The 11,556-nt window shown below is 37.9% G+C and overlaps 1 pseudogene; it reads right to left on the minus strand.

Moving 5' to 3' along the window:
* Positions 1-9,377: 9,377 nt before the first annotated feature.
* On the minus strand, positions 9,378-11,142 carry LOC121234997 (annotated as a pseudogene).
* Positions 11,143-11,556: the final 414 nt, after the last annotated feature.

The raw sequence follows: 11,556 nt of genomic DNA on the forward strand, positions 1-11,556 counted from the left end.
CATTTGTACAGGTTCTAATTTTACACCCGGACTCCACAAAAGTAAGAGACCCCATTTTTTACAAGCCATTGAAAAATGAACAAAATGGTGGAAACCTAGACTATTTACTATAGATATGATGCGTTCATCTGACACCAAGGTTTCCGACAAAAAGATTACGTTCGGGTTATAAATCCTAATATTAGCTCTTAAGTTTCTGATTGCCTTGAGTCGAGCTAGGCCCCTGCAATTTCAAGCCAGTGTCTTCATTATACTGGGGGAGGCATTTTGAAGCTTGCCTTGCTAGCTTGTTTGGACTTTTCTGGAGGTGGTGGTGATGGTCTGCCATAAGGGGATATTCGAGTTTTCCCTTTGGATTTTTTTTCTTTCCCCATGAAGCCTGACTGCATTTCCAATAGTGTGAGAGCCAATGATGACTCTTCCATTTTTTATGCATTGGCTGAGAGTTTGTCAGATGTTTGCTTTCTATTTTCACTAGGTGTTAGGATTTTCTCTTTAGAGGTTGTGAGGAGTCTGCACTCATTGGTCTTTTGGATGAGAGGATGGCTAGGTGGGGGTTTTGTGGTTTAAGGAGGTGGAATGGTTATTGGGGGATGGAGTATTTGTCATGAAAGTAGATGGTGGTGTTGGGTTTGTGGGATTGTTTGTGGGTTGTTTAGTGGACGTTGAAGTCGATTTTTGTGGTGAGGTTTGACAGGGGTCTAGTTTGAAGTGAGGTGGTGGGCTTGCTAGGGTCTTGCTTATTTCCTGGAGGTTGCTTGAGTGGGTGATCGTGTATGGGCCTTGGTCTGGGGTGCGTTCGGCATTTGACGCATTTGATTGCATTGAGTTTGGGGTGTTTCATTGGCCTCAATTAATGGATTGATTTGAGTGGGCTTTGTAGAGGATTATGATGGAAACCAAAGTGGGCCTAGACTTAAAGATCATTTGCAAGTTCTAGATAGGCCAATTACAAGGTCAAGAGCCAAGAAGATCAATGAAGTAATACAAGGATTGATGCAATCTACTTGGGACAAGTTTAGCAAGAGCCTAATATTCAAGATGGGCTTGAAGGATGAAGATCCACTTTTGATTCATTTGATTCATTTGATAAGCTATGGAGGAGGGCAACAACATGACTTAAAGGCTTTGGGCATTTGAAGGCTTTCAACTTGTTTAATTCATTTAAATAACTTATTTTATTAGTTTAGAATAATTGAGTTTATTATGGGAAGGACTTAAGGAGGGCCTATGCAAGGGCATGTTGAGAAATTTATTATTTTGTTGAATTAGGGTTTTAAGAAGTACTGTAGCAACTAGGGTTTTAAGAAGTACTGTAGTCGAGAGTTACTGTAGCGTCGTACTGTAGCCACGACACTATTCACTCAGGGGTATTTTTGAAAGTTGGGGCTTTATTTTGGCTAGGGTTTTAATTAGGTTTTGGTTTAAATACACTTTGTTGTCTCATTTTAAGAAGTTTATGAAATTTGATGAATTTATTCATTATGAGTTGAGTTTTACTCCTCTTGTTCTTAATTGAACTTTTGAACTTATCAAAGGTAAATCACAACTTTTGTGGCGTTCCTATTTTGTAATCTGGGTTCTTGAGACGGGTTATTCAACGGGTCTAGATTTTAATATGATCTAGGTTCTTGAAACGAGTTCTCATCGGGTCTAGATTCTCCATCCTTTGACTTGATTTTGGCTTTCTTGGAGAGTTTTCAAATTGATTGTGAGTTCAAAAAATTTCTTTCCCGCGAGTTCATATCATTTGGTATTCAAAGCAAGGTTTACAATCAGGTCTGATTCTATATTTTAATTTCTTGAATCCTTAAATTTAATTCTAGGGCTACATTGTTCTAGGGTTGCCAAAATAGAAAAAAATTGCAAAAACAAAAAGTAGGCTGTCGAAATTCTTAAGGTTTTCTACTTGAATTCAATTGCTTGTTTTTCACAATTGAGTATTGTTGTTTGTGATTGAATTAGAGAGGAAAAAAAGAAAAGAAAAGAAAAGAAAGGAAAGGAAAGGAAATGAAAAGAAAGGAAAAGAAAAAAAAATTCAAAAAAAAAAGAAGAAGAAGAAGAAAAGAAAATGTAGCATATTCAAATGTTGCAACATAGTTACAACAAAGAGAAAGAAAAACATTTGTTGATTGAGTTTTATCATCAAAGGGGCTGAATACATATTTGTAGTTGGTATCTTATTTTATAATTACTCTTTCCCTCGGATAAATTCCTTGAGCCTCGTGTTATTTTATTCCTTCCTTGTTTCTTGTTTCTTGGATCTATATTACTGGTTGGAATAATACAAGATTGTATTGTCTTGATTTAGTTCAACTAGTTCTTAAAGAACTTGAGCGGAAAAACTATTGAGGTAGTCAGCAACGGCGGGAAGAATTAAAGAAGCTTTGGAGTTTCCTCTGCAAAGGGATTTCTTTCGCCTCGGGTAAGTAGATATTGGTTCAGAAAGCTATCTGATAGCTTCCTTGTTGTTGATTTTTTTAGAGCTGGATTCCTTTCCCCTTGCTCTTTATGTCGTGAGCCATGGGAGGTTGAGCTACAGTTTCCGAAGGGTCCATTTCTGTATTTTGCCTTCCTTCTATTTGTTAAGATGTCTGAGAGAAACTTGTGCTATTGAAATCCACTCTAAGCCGAGGTTCGTAGTTAAGCTTCATGGGAATTGATTTTAGATAGTTGCAAAAGATTTGGGAGTGACCCAATCTTCCACATGCATAGCAAAAATCAGACAGACGTTCATATTTTATGGAGACCCATATTTCGTGATTCCCGTACCTTGGCATTGCAAATCCTTGTTGAAGGGGTTTAGTGACATCGATCTCAACCTTTATCCTAATGTGTTTTCTATAGGTTGTCCCGTAGATTGAATCTTCTTCCACTTTGATCAAATTGTCTAATTCTTTCCCAATGTTGGTTGCATTCCTTAGTGTCATGTGGTCAAGGGGTAGTCCGTGTATTTGCACATTAAACAGTGAGTGCTTTAGGTTGATCTCTTGCAGAGTTGCTCCTAGGGGCCATGGCTTGAGGATTAATAGGTGTCCTTTAAAGTTCCATGGTGCTTGGTTTAAGACTCTTAGCTTGTCCTGGGGAGATCGAAATGTGAAGATGAACATATTTGTTTCCAGATCTTCTATAAGGAATTTTTGGATGAAGTTCCATGTTGCCTTGATACTAGAGTGAATTGCATATTTGTTGAGAGGCCTGTTTGATACCAATCTTCTTACTAAAACTGTGTCTGATATGGCTTTTGCTGATGCTAGTGCAGGTTCAAGATTTAAATCTTACCAAGAGAGAGCTTAAGTTTGGGTGATGAGTGAATCCAAATCCATTCGATACATCTAAGGTTTGAGGTGTTTGCTGTTGGCTGTTCTCAGCTTGTGAGGAAACAGAGGTTGTTTTGGGGTGGCTGGAAGGAAAGAACTATAGTGTGCAGAGGGACTCTAGTGAGAGAGTGGCTAGCTTTGTACTTTTACTTATCAGGCAACCAGCTTTGTTTCTTTTGTCCCTTTCTCTCGTTTCTACCTTATTAGTGGGCTTCTATACACATGGACTGGACATATTATATTTTAACTCCAGCATACTTCTTTATCTTAAACTAAAAATAATGAGAGTCATTTATTTATTTATAAATTATTTATGGTAATTGAGATGTGAAATTGAAATGTATAATATATAATTTGCATTAACATTAGCTAGTATAAGGTCAAAATGGATGCGAGAAATTGCTACCTTAGCCCTTGCCCCATAGCTTATTACTCTTACTTCGATTTAAGAGATCCTCAAATTGAAAGAAAAATGAGTTTTAATTTTAATTTTCAAGATTCAAATGATCTGTTAAATAATTATTATTTTTTCTTTAATATAAACAATACGGAAATTGGATAAGCATTTTATTCATGTACTTTCATTTTCTCAATCATGCATGCACTTTATTAATTTGTTTTCAAGTCATGGTACTCAACTATTGGGTTGCATGTGGAGCCTAGTTTGTGAGCAGAAAATGCACAATCTGTGAGTTCGCTCGACAGTCGCTCGACCTAGTGCTCGAGCGAAGCTCAACCCTTGAGTTCACTTGATGCGCTCGAGCGAATTCAAGGGTGAGAGAAGCTCAACCCTTGAATTCGCTCAAGTCTCGCGCAACAGTGGGCATGAGCGAGACACAAACTCTAGTGTTCGCTCGAGCTGTGTTCGACCTATTGCTCGAGCCAATGTTCATTGGATGTTCGCTCGAGGTGTGCTCGACACTCCACTTAAGCAAAGGACATATTTTTTGCTAATTAGGGTAACGTCGTTTTCTATAAATATGTAATATTTTTATCTTTTGTACACGCTTTTCAGCAATTTTCTGTGATAACAAAAGAGACAAAGTGTGAGTGCATATTGTAAGAGTGAAAAAGCCTTAGTGTGAGTGAGTTGAGATTGTGTGATTGTAATCTCTTCAGAATTAATAAAATCCCTACAGCTCTGTAGATTTAGGCACATTTCCGAACCACGTAAATTGTGTGTGTGTCATGTGATCTTGATTGTTGCTCTTTTATTTGTTTGTCATCATTGATGTGTTTTTTTCACAACAACTGATATCAAAAGCCAATATTTGGGGTTTGAAGGAGAACAATGGCTAGAGACAAATTGAAAGCATCATGGATCAAGAAGTTCGACAGCACTGACTTCAGGTATTGGAGGATGCAAATCGAGGACTATCTCTACAGGAAGAGGCTTCATCTTCCATTGTTAGGAAAGAAGCCGGAGAGCATGGAAGATACTGACTGGAATCTTTTAGACTGATAGGTTTTTGGGGTTGTTCGGCTGACCTAATCCAGAACAGTGGCACACAATGTTATTAAGAAGAGAACCACAACAGATCTCATGGCGGCTTTATCAGGTATGTATGAAAAGTTTTCGGCAAATAACAAAGTGCACCTGATGAAGAAGTTGTTCAACTTGACGATGTGAGAAGGTATGTCTGTGGCCCAATACTTAAATGACTTTCATACGATCATAAATCAATTGTTTTTTTGTAGAGATTCAGTTTGATGATGAGATCAGATCGTTGATTCTGTTTGTATCGCTGCCAAATAGTTGGGAAATCATGAGGATGGCGGAGAGTAGTTCAGCCGACAAGATAAAACTGAACTACGATGACATATGTGACATGATTCTTACTGAAGAAGTACGTAAAAGAGACTCTAGTGAGTTCTCGAGTTTGGGATTGGCCTTGAACGTTGACAATCGGGACAGAAGACATGATAGGTCAAGCTCTATAAGTAGTGGTAAGAGCAAGATGAGATCTGGGCTCCAGATTACTTGTTGGAGTTGTGGAAAGCCGGGCCAAAGTTTTAAAAACTGTTCCGTTTCGGCCAGAATTTTTCGTGCCAGAACAGTAACCGACATGGGGTAAGAACTTATTTTGTCTCGAGTCAAATTTCGGCCGTTTCGGCCAATTTCAGTCAATTCCGGCTGGAATGGTAATTCCGTTCGAAATTAAGTTTAACGTTTGAATGAAGTTGAAACAATGGTCATTCTGTAAATCAATTGAAGAATAAGGGATAAAATTGTATTTTTATAGCCCAATCAACTACCCCATCTTCTTATATGCCCTTCCTATGTGAGACTCCATCCAAAATTCCGTGTCAAAATACTTTTGTTGTTTGACTTGTCATCCATGTTTGACACGTGATTGGACCAACTCTCCCTCTCGTCTAGTAAAAATTTATGTGTATTTTTAAAATTCTAACACAAGACTTTTGGCAAAAGAATCCAAAAATTCAAAATTGGGACAAAAGTTCAATTTATAATTTTTTTTTTAAATTCTGCATCATGCAAGCAAGTCAGCGTGTTTCCTATGGTTTTAAAAATAAAAGAAATATACCAATAAATATGTGTTTTACATATATGTGTTTTTAAGATTTATATTAAAAAATATTATTAAGTTTCTCAGTTATGTATATTTTTATTTCTTGTATTGATGTTATTTTGGAATATAGTTTATATATATAATTTATCTATTTAATATCTATCCCGAAATGTACCGATATCGAAATATTTTGTTCCAATGCTTCAACCGGAACGGTCACCAGAATGGATTTAAAAACTTTGAGCCGGGTCACATCAAGAGAGGCTATCGGAATCAGGAAAGTGCTGAGAATGACATTGAGAATGCAGCGGCTGAAGAAATATAGGATGCCCTAATCCTTGCCGAGCACAATCTGATTGATGATTGGGTGTTGGATTCAAGGGCTTTGTTCCATGTCACCTCACATTGAGAGATCATGCATAACTATGTTGTTGGTGATTTTGGAAAGATGTACGCGGCTGATGGAGAGGCATTGGATGTAGTGGGAGTGGATGATGTGCGCATCACACTTCCGAACAGGGGCGTGTGGGCTTTACAGCAAGTCAGACACGTTTTGGATCTGAAGAAAAATATGATCTTTATGAAACAGCTTGATGACAGCGGTTATGCAGTAACGTTTTCTAGAGGAGCAGGGAAGATCACTAAGGGTGCGCTGGTCTTGGTGCATGGTAAGAGATCAAACTTTTTGTATTTGACATCAGGGCCTAATGATATGCAAGAAAATACATGAGTGCAAAAACGCAAGCTTGGTTTCGAGAATCAGATGAGGAAGTAAAAGAGAGTCAGTTTTGCCGTTCCTCATGTAAGCCTGGAGAAGTTGGCTAAGGTTACTAGGATCGGTTTGAAACTGGATACTCCTAGTGCAGTGAGAGTTGTGAGTCGTCCAATGGATGTCCTGACTGAGGGCGATGCACGTGAGAGACTGAAGTTGGGCTCGACTTCAGTGCGTTTTTTAGCTTAAAAACGGGAGTTGTGAGATGTAAAGATGATAGGGTTTAGCTGGAAACAGTGGCTCGCATGTGGAAAACCAGTCTCCAAGTGGGAGATTGTTGGGTTGTATGTGGAGCCTGGTTCGTGAGCAGAAAAGGCTCGTGAGTTCGCTCAACTATCGCTTGACCTAGTGCTCGAGCGAAGCTCAACTCCTGAGTTTGCTCGAGGTGCGCTCGATAGTGGGCTTGAACAAAACTCAACTCGTGAGTTCACTCGAGTCTCACGTGATTGTGGATTTGAGCGAGACACAAACCCTAGTGTTCGCTTGAGTTGTGCTCCACACACTGCTTGAGTCAATGTTCATTGGTTGTTCACTTGAAGTACGCTTGGTATACCGCTCGAGTGAATGACGTATTTTTTTCCAATTAGGATTTCCCGCGCCGTTTTCTATAAATATGTAATATTTTGATCTCTTGCACACGTTTTTAGCAGTTTTCAGTGAGAACAAAAGAGACAAAGTGTGAGCGCATATTGTGAGAGAAAAAGCCCTAGTGTGAGTGAGTGAGTGAGTCGAGATTATGTGATTGTAGTCTCTTCTGAATTAATAAAATCTCTGCAGCTCTATAGACGTAGGCACATTGCCGAACCGTATAAATTGTGTGTGTCGTGTGATCTTGATCGTTGCTCTTTTATTTGTTTGCCATTGCTGATGTGTGTTTTTCACACTACTCAGCATAGAAATTGACAACCTTTTTCATTAGAATGAACATTTTTTGTTTAGTTTTTTCATTTTTCAAATTTTCTATTGTTTACAAGAAATATTAGTTAGAGAAACTCTATTTTATCTGAGTAATGCTAAATACAGTTTTAAAATGTTCAAGTTCTGTTTATTCAATTTGAAAAAAGTAGGATCCATCATTAATTTTTTTTTTCATGTGAGTTAGATTTATCCACTTTTTTCAAATGGAGTGAGCGAAACTTGTACAACTTAGGAATGCAAAGATAATTTCTCATTAAGAAAAAAGTCACTCTATTGTTGTCGTTACTTAAACGCTAGCTGTAGTTTGTTAATCGTATGTCCATTACAAGTTATGTCTAACATTGTCTTTTTTTCTAATTATTCTTGTGAAAAAAATTTAAAAGTAATTTTGATTCAAATTATATATTTTTTTTACATTGAATTTTCTTTAATGGCTGATAGACAAGATTTATAATTGAGGACCCATTTATTAATCAACCTTAGCACATGGATTATTCATCAAAAAAATTAGCATTGAGTGCGAATTTTAGGTAAGCCAAAACACAGAAGGTACCAAAAGTTCTTTTAAATACAAAACCCTTTAATATCTTATGAGCTTAGAAGGTATTCCTATCATTCTAGAAATTAGTGTAGTTTGAATAGTGAGGTAAGATGAGATATTTTAGATAAAAATTAAAAGTTGAATAAAATATTATTTTTTTAATATATTATTATTCTGAGATTTAAAAAAATTGAATTGTTTATTATATTTTGTGTGATAATTTAAAAAAATTATAACGATGAGATGAGATAAAATGAATTGAAAGTGTTTCAATATTCAAACGAGACCTAATTATTGATGGAACACACTAATTTTTCAACTTCACATAAAGAAGTTAAACTCATTTCAACTTACTTCATACATTTCAACCTAAAAAGTTAAACCCGTGTCAACTTAAAAAAGTTAAAATCATCTCAATAGAATTCACAAAATACTATTATTTAAAACTCAACTCAACTTATCTCAATATCCGATCGTAGCCTTGTTTACAGAATGAGATAGGATGAGAAATATGTGAATAATATCAAAATAATTTAAGTTAAAATATTTTATTAAATTTTGAAAAAAGAGGAAGAAAAAATTAAATAAAAATATTATAAAATTAAAATATTATTAGAAGAGTAATGATACCTTGTTAAACCGTTTTATGGAAAAACTACTGATGACATAATTTCTATTTGAGTTTATTTATTTATTTATTTAAACAGCTTTAATAAGGAAAAAAATATTTTGGATCTTCCACATCCCGTGAATAAGACACTTTTTTACTCTTCATGTATATCCATTTCTATTTCATGTTCATCAACTTGCCGTGAACAAACTTCGGAACAAAAAACGTATTGGTTTGAAAGTAAAGAAATAGAGATACTGATCTGCAATCACATGACCAACCAAATTGGGTCAAAGTTGATAACAGACTAACAGCAGAGCTTTGTTGCATCTTTACGTTGCCTACCATCATCTTCAGGTTGAACGTAAGAACACACTTCTCAACTAAAAAACTCGTAAGACTGGAAAAATGATGAAAAACAGGACATTGGCAGCCCCCACCTCCTCCTGAACATGCCATGGAGAAGTACAGCTGAATAGAAACATCATCCAGTTTCAAAAGCCCAAGGCAAGACTTATTACTAACTGCATATAGGATCAACCAAAATATTGCACACACAGGCTACGAAGTTCTGTGTTTTTAGTAGGTTCCATAGATGAAGATTGTTAAAAGAAAGAAAGAAAGAAAGAAAGAAAGAATAGTTCTAACAAGCTTAGTATGCTGACAAGAAGAAAAAAAAGTATGATTGCCCATGTTGCAAGAACTTTTATTTCTAGTGTCGCTTACGATAAGATTAAAACAGCAAGAGCAAATTAGAACAACGCAATAATAATCATCACCAAATGATTCAAACCTCAAAAAAAGAAAACCTGATCACCATTTTTATAACACTTGATAATCCCAACATGCTGTGCTAAAAACACGTATGAGATCAGTAAGCTCGCCGCATCATTCGTTTAGGTTTCTTCACAAAACTCAATCTAATTTGCTTTAGCCGTCTCCTCTTCCTTGCCATCTTCTCCGGCAGTGTCTCCCTCTTCTTCTGACTCTTCACAACCTTCACCTTCTTCTTCACATATCTTTGGTCCACCGCATATGCCGTAGGCTCCATGGCTATACCTCTTTTTCTAGCCTCATTAAACAGCGCATTAGCCCTATCGAGACGGTTATGAGCACACAATTTACCCATCAACAAATCATAAGTCTTGATCCCGGGCTCACAGCCATCCTCCTTCATCTTCTTGAAAACACTCAAAGCATGATCAATCCTCTCAATGCCACACAAAATCTTCAAGAACCCATAATATGCCTTTTTATCAAGCTTGCCACCATACCCGGCAGATCTCATCCCATCAATCATTTCATCCCCTTCTCCCACCCTCGCCGCCTGATACAAACTCCTAATTAAAACAAGAAACGTAGTCTCATCCGGATAACAACCCCACTCTCCATCCTATAAAACAATTTCATGGCGTCCTCGGTCTTCCTAATCTTGCATAAATTTGTGATCAACACGTTGAAGGTCTCCACATTTCTTGGAACCCCATGAACATCCATTTGGACCAACACCTTCTCGGCCTCCGAATGAAGCCGAAACGGGTCCTTCTCCCTACAAATCTTACAAACACAGTCAAGAATAGCGTTGTACGCCATTGTCCCAATCTCGAACCCTCCCCTATACATCTCCTCAGCCAATCTCTTGGCCTCGTCAAGCTTCCCATCCACGCACCAACCTTTCACCAACAAATCGCAAATTCTCTCGTCGGGGAAAAACTCTTTTGCCAAGTTTTTCACCATTCGTTCGGCGTAACTCGCATACCCATTACCGCAAAGCTTCTCCACTACCAGCAAAAGCGATTCTTTGTCTCGCTTGAGCCCGTAATCGATATCCATCCTCTGGAAAAAAGACACCACATCAGTCGGTCTCCCGGCACGGACGAGCCTGTCAATGGCAGATTCCAGGGTTTTAGAACCAGCGAGTCCAACTCCATTCACGAGGACTTCGTGGATCGCCTTGAAATCCTTGCGTCGGCCGAAGTAATCGACGAAGTAGGACAGGGTTTCATCGGTGTGAGCGAAACTAGTGTTAGAGATGAGCCAGTGATTAAACCCCAGGACCGTACGGCCGGCATCGGGGCAGAGATTTAGTGTGGAGAGGACCAAGGAAGGTATTGGATTGATGTGCGAGAAGCTTAGGTGGAGTCTTTGGGAGATTGGAAGCGGTTCCGAGTCAGGGTTTTTGAGTAGCTCGGAGGAGAGGGAGAGGGGAATGGGATCTGGTTCCTGCGGCGTGGAGGAGGACGGCGACGAAGCAAAAGTTCTCAACAGAGAGAGAGACTGAGAGCTTTGCGGGTGTTGGAAATGGCGGCAGAGATGGGAGAAGAAGGAAATGGGTTTATTGGGCAAAAGAAGCTGTCTTACAACCCTAGAACTAGGGTTTGCCATGTGAAGAGTCTGTGTGAAGTTCAGACACAGGAAGGAGAACTCAGGAAGGATGAGAACGCGTGACCTACCTTCATTCCTTGGGCAACTTTTGCTTTGATGGGCTGGGTTCGGTGGGCTTCATGGGCTCAGACGACGGGCTGTGATGGAACAGAGTTTTACTAAAAGTCTAAAATCATACTAAAGGCGTAGGCATACAGGGACATTGAATGACTCTACAGAAAGCCTAACAAATTTGGCCGAGGCCATCCCCACAAATATAAAACACATGGGTATATAAAATAGGTTCAAACTTTGTCCACAAACGAATCATTAACAACAATGTCAAACACTGTATTTCACAAAGCATGTAATAAATAAGAGTTTTATTATGCACAAGTAAATTTACGTACTAATCTGTGTACTAATATTATTATTTTTATATTTTAAATTTAAATTAATACTGTTTTCAATAAAATCTACGTTCTGACCAATCATATTAA

Source organism: Juglans microcarpa x Juglans regia, chromosome 6D (genome assembly GCF_004785595.1).
Source record: "Juglans microcarpa x Juglans regia isolate MS1-56 chromosome 6D, Jm3101_v1.0, whole genome shotgun sequence".
Taxonomy (NCBI): domain Eukaryota; kingdom Viridiplantae; phylum Streptophyta; class Magnoliopsida; order Fagales; family Juglandaceae; genus Juglans; species Juglans microcarpa x Juglans regia.